This window comes from Cryptotermes secundus, unplaced genomic scaffold (genome assembly GCF_002891405.2).
Source record: "Cryptotermes secundus unplaced genomic scaffold, Csec_1.0 scaffold481, whole genome shotgun sequence".
In the NCBI taxonomy this organism is placed as follows: Eukaryota; Metazoa; Arthropoda; class Insecta; order Blattodea; family Kalotermitidae; genus Cryptotermes; species Cryptotermes secundus.
Window position 1 is genome coordinate 835,584 of NW_019720570.1, and position 5,677 is coordinate 841,260.

A 5,677-nucleotide genomic window follows, 5' to 3' on the forward strand; every position below is an offset into this window, starting at 1 on the left:
GTGAACGGAGAAGTTCATGGAGGTAGGCCTAGGCCCACTGGGGCTGTAGCGCCAAGGAAAAAAGAAAGAAGAATCACGCGTGTTTCAGAACATTGCGAAAACTTGTCTTGAATTTTCCGAGGTCTTCAGGAACGCATCTTCGCATAAAATGCGAAAACACTGTACAAGCAAAATGTAAACGCAAAGCGATTATGTATTACTTTCATGAAATCTTACTTACGTACATGTTGAGGAAATTGCAGAGAGGTACGAAGAATCTTGTTCGGCTGGTTCATTTCATGGCAGTCAGCAAGTGTTCCTCCTGGCCACTGAGGTTCTGGGTGGAGCATCTAGAATCTTCAAGCCCTGAAGCAAATCAAAACATATTGAATAGTACACATTTCCACGGCCCCAAAGCTGGAAATGTTGTTTTAATTTTAAAAAGTTAAAATTATTTTGACCGTCTTCGGAAGAAAAGATCTTCTCTGTAATAATCGCTTTACAGATTCTATTTTTAGAAGGGATAGCTCAGTTGGTGCAGTGACTAGCGATAGGCTGCACGACCGAGAATTCGGAATTCGATTCCTGGCAGGGTTCAGAAGGGTCCTGGTGCCTGACTATCTTTTATCCTATGGGAACCGGAGACTCCTCCCTGGGATAAAGAGGTAGGGAGGTAGGGACCAATCGCCATCATCTTGAACAGAAGTTAAGAATGCGTGGATGTATACCTCCACTACTTGGTAAGTCTTCATGTCGTGCCGCCTTAATATGGAAATGGGTAACTCTTCTTTCGCCTCTGGCTGGGAGAAGGAATGAAATTAATCAGTAAATATTAACAAAAACATAGAAGAAGTTATAGGAAGAACTAATGGCCTACTTTCGTTTATTCTGCGGCGTATAGACCTGTTGCTAAGAGGTGAATTTGTAAACATTAGTTGTTGGTAAGTAACACATGCACTCAACTATAGAACAACGGGATTAGTAGCCCGTTTCTAAGCAACGGCTTGATAAACATGTGGCCGCGGTAAACACGCCTAAACAATAGAGAGGCTGTGTTTTCTATGTGGTACGTGCCGATGAGTTATCTTGCAGACAATTGGCGTTAAAATACAGGAGATACTGTCCATAACCCTGCATAAAATCACAATGACTTGTCCGTGTATAGGGAAGTGAATGAGATTTCTAATTCATCAACTCAATTTTATTCCAGTTAATGCACTGCATTATTATGTTTGTCAAATGGTGTTGCCAAAGTCTTTGGGGTTTTCAATTGACCTAATCCTTCCAGCCGCACTATGGCCCTTGGGTCGACTGAGCCTCTAACAGAAATGAGTACCAGGAATCTTCCTTGGAGGTAAAAGGCGGCCGGGCCGTAAGGCTGACAACCTTACTGCCATCTGTGATCCGACTGCCTAGAAAATATGGGAGCCTCGGCGTCTCACAGACCTATGGGCCTTCACGGCCTTTTACACGAATGGCTTTACCTTTTACCTTTTTACTGACAGAAGAGCAATCTCTTGACTACCTGAGCGACTACTAGCTTATCAAAAACTCTTACTTCAACTTCTCATTAGCTGAAGCTCCTACATCAGGATGTGTTAATATCAAGTACTTCGTATCCTTGCTAATTAGTGCACTGAAACTACTGTCTCCAAATTACGAATCGAAACAGGTCTGTGTGGTGGAGTGCATAACCGACAGGAAATGAAGCTCTCCAACGCGGAGTACACGAGTACTTGTCTTGTCCTGTGAGAGACGGATGTTACTTCAGATATCTCCGTCCATATTGCCTCTAGATCCCGTATGCAGTTTGTTACACGAGCTGGAAACGTAAACACGTACCTGAAGGGTCATCACTTCGTTCTGAAGAGAATGTAGGTCACGGTACAATACACAATACTGCATGTTACACGAACTGAAGGAAATTCGTTGTGAATTACGTCTGATAGAATAAACAATTTCCAATTAGACGGACAGTAGAGTTTATTGCAGGCAAGAGACGCTCAGTGTTTCTGTAATACCAGGCAGCCCATCCTGCCCGCAGAGGCGCTGTGCTGACTACTGCCTTGTCAGAATCCGAACGCAAGATGGTGTGGGTCAGGATACTGAGGACAAAGAGGAAGAATGAGAAGGGAGGAAAGGAGAAAATGTGTGGATAATAAAGAAGAAAAAGAAATAGAAGCAAAGAAGAAGGAAGATATTAGAGAAAGGAAAGAAAGAAAAGTGGAAAAGGGAAGTAGAAGGAAGAACAGAAGAGAGCAGTAGAAGGAAGAAGATAAAGGAAAATATAGGAAATAGAAGTAGCAAAAGAATGGAGATAAAAGTGAAAGAAAAATTGAGGAAGAGTGACAAGAGGGGAATGATGAAGACGAAAAGGAAGGAGATATAGGGTAAAACAGGAGGAAAACGAGGAAATAAAAATGAGACGGTACAGAAAGAGATACCAAGATGAAAGCAGAAGCAGAAAGTGAAGGCTTCCTTGTGACATTTCAGGTCTGAAAGGGTTAGAAACCGATCAGTTGTAACAGAAAATAATTTAAAAGATGTACTGAAGTTCTACTGGGCAGTTCATTACTTAGACTCTATACTCTGAAGGAAAGCGAGTGGCTACGGGCTGGACGACCGAGGGGTCAGATTTTGAGTCCTGGTAGGGTCAAGAATTTTTTTTATTCGCGTCTTTAAGACCGGTTCTGGGGCACACCCAGCCTCTTAACCAATGGATACCGGAAGCTCTTTCCTCGGGGGTAAAACGGCCGGGGTATGAAGCTGACCACTGACCTGCAAATAGTGCCGAGATCAAGAAAATATGGACCTATACATCCACTCTCCCATACGCCTTCATGGCGTAGTGCTTAATTAACTTAGGCACAGAGACAGTAGTTTGAATCTAAAGGAAGACAACACTCATAAATTCTCCTCAGAACCTCGAATTTTATGGAATATTCCCTGGAATCAGACTTGCAGGACTCCTTAGTTTCAAGGCGAAGCAGGCTCAAGTTTGTATCATCAGTTTCTAGGGAAAATTAATTATTAATATTAATTAATATAAGTCAAAAAGTGACTTACGATTAGATCGAACCTGGGAGTAACCTATTAGACATTCGGATTTAAAATTCTCGTGAGTCTACGATCAAAATATTTGCAATTAATAAAAGGAACATCATCAGTCTACTGGGTGATAATAGAGACATCATAAAGGGAGACACACAAATTAATTCACAGTAGTAAGGAAGTTGGTGTAGAAGTAAACACAGAGAAAACTAAGTATATATGTTGCTGTCTCGTCACCAAAATGCAGGGCAAAATCATGACATAAAGAGAGGTAACAGATGTTTCGAAAATGTGGCACAGTTTAGATATTTGGGAGCAACGGTAACAAATCAAAACCTGATTCAGGAGGAAATTAAGAGGAGATTGAACTCGGGTAATGCTTGCTACCATTCAGGCCAGAACCTTTTTTCTTCTCGTCTGCTGTATAAAAACATAAAAATCAGAATAAACAAAACTATAATTTTGCCTGTGGTTCTGTATGGGTGTGAAACTTGGTCTCTTGACATTAAGGGAGGAACATAGACAGAGGGTGTTTGGGAACAGGGTGTTGAGGAGAATTTTTGCATCGAAGAGAGATGAAGTGACAGGAGGTTGGAGAAAACAACATAATGAGGAGCTTCATAACTTGTACTCTTCTCCAAGTATAATTACTGTTATCAAGTCGAGGAGGATGAGACGAACAGGGCATGTAGCACAAATGGGGAGAAGATTAATGCATATAGGAAACTGGTGGCAAATCCAGAAGGAAAGAGACCAGTAGGAAGACCAAGACATGGTGAGTGGATATTATTAAAACGGATCTTAGAGAGAGAGAGGATGGGATGATATACACTGGATTGATCTGGCTCAGGATAGGGACTAGTGGAGGGTTATTGTGAACACGGTAATGAACCTTCGGGTTCCGTAAAATGCTGGGAAGTTCTTGAGTAGCTGCACAATTGGCGGCTTCTCAAGAAGGGCTCAGCTGCATGAGTGAGTTCGTGAATATGCGTACAGAGTGTGCTGCAGGTACGAAAGCTAATTTGAAGAGAAGAATAGTGGAGTTAGTACTATTTCGGATTAGACAGGATTTCCTGCCCACGACTGTCCATCCTCTCCTTGTGATGCCCGTGTCGGCAGGGACAGAGAATCATAAGCAAGAGGATAAATGGACAGGAACTGCGTACAACTTCAAGCGTGCAGCAGTCCACGTGATCAAGTCTCTACAGAGGGGAATTACCGCGATGTTGAACTGCATCACGCCCATATGACAGTAAGAATACACCAATGGAAAAAAATCACTTGCATAATTTAATGAAATACATTATCATGCTTTTGAGTGACTATTGACACGGTGTGGACTGGTAACAGAATAGACTGAACAATTGTACAACTCGTGGCTACACTTTACAAATTACTATCACACGCAGGATATTGTTCTCAGTCACGGACTTCACTTGGTAGCGTCTTCCAGCAGTGGACGTTCCTCTGCTCCCGGGCTGACGTCCTCGCAGGCTGGCGACCATCTCACACCAACTTCCTATTCCTCTATTGTAATGATAGCTGATCCTCGTTATATAGTCCAGGTACGGTCCGCAAAGAGAATACTGCTTCCAAATCCATTGTTGCGTCTCACATAGCCGTTATCTAACAATGTCTGTTTTACTGGATTCACAGTTATCGCTTTGAGCAAATATATCACAAAGTGCAATCTCGATAATTCGAAATACTTTGTACTGAATTTCAAATACAAAATTCGAGTTTTTAGATAAATTCTTTACTCGGAAGATTGGAGTTATGTTTTATATACAAACACTGCATGTCTCCTATTGGCTAGTACTGTAACCGCGGCCATGCCTCGAACGTCAAGAGAGTTAAATCTTGCTAGAGTTATCTCGTTACTAACAACTTTATAAAAATAATAACTGAACTCAGAAAACAACACACGCCTTACAACTAGAGGTGACTTCACTCGGCTTACAGAGAAACCTAAATTACGTAGTAGTAGTAGTAGTAGTAGTAGTAGTAGTAGTAGTAGCAGTAGCAACAGTAGTAGTAAGTGGCAGTAGTAACAGTAGCAGTAGTAGTACTGGCGACCCTTAATTGGACTCAGGCAAGCAAAGGGACTCATACGAGGACCTTCCACTAAAAGAGCGAAGGAACTGTTGAAACTAAACAGGAACCAGCTACGATGGATGGTAGGATTACTTACAGGACACTGTCACCTCAAAGGACACCTGTTCAACCTGGGACTAAGTGATAGTCCCACTCGTGAGAGGTGTCAGACAGAAAACGAAACAGCCACACACATCCTGTGTGAATGTTAGCTTATTTAAGACTATGTCACTTGGGTCAATACTTTATGGAACCAAGTGACTATTTTGACGCCCCCACGTACAAGATCCTGCGCTTCATCTGAAGCTCGGGTTTGCTGAGGGAATAATTAAAAAAGGGGAAGCACAATAGACCTAAGGTCGCGGTGCAAGGGCCGAGAAAGCCTAACCCTCATACATTCATTCAAGCAGTAGTAGTAGCAGCAGCAGTAGTAGCAGTAGTAGTAGTAGTAGTAGTAGTAGCAGCAGCAGTAGTAGTAGTAGTAGTAGTAGCAGTAGTAGTAGCAGTAGTAGTAGCAGTAGAAGGAGCAGAAGTAGAAGAAGAAGCAGCAGAA

At 42.2% G+C, this 5,677-nt stretch overlaps 1 long non-coding RNA gene across 1 annotated transcript in view; it reads right to left on the minus strand.

The window, feature by feature from the left end:
- Window positions 1-237: 237 nt before the first annotated feature.
- Window positions 238-5,677, minus strand: part of LOC117282692 — a 106,404-nt gene continuing 100,964 nt past the window's right edge. Inside the window, exon 3 of the long non-coding RNA XR_004513531.1 lies at window positions 238-345. This is a non-coding gene — a long non-coding RNA (uncharacterized LOC117282692). The remainder of the gene's footprint in view (window positions 346-5,677) is intronic.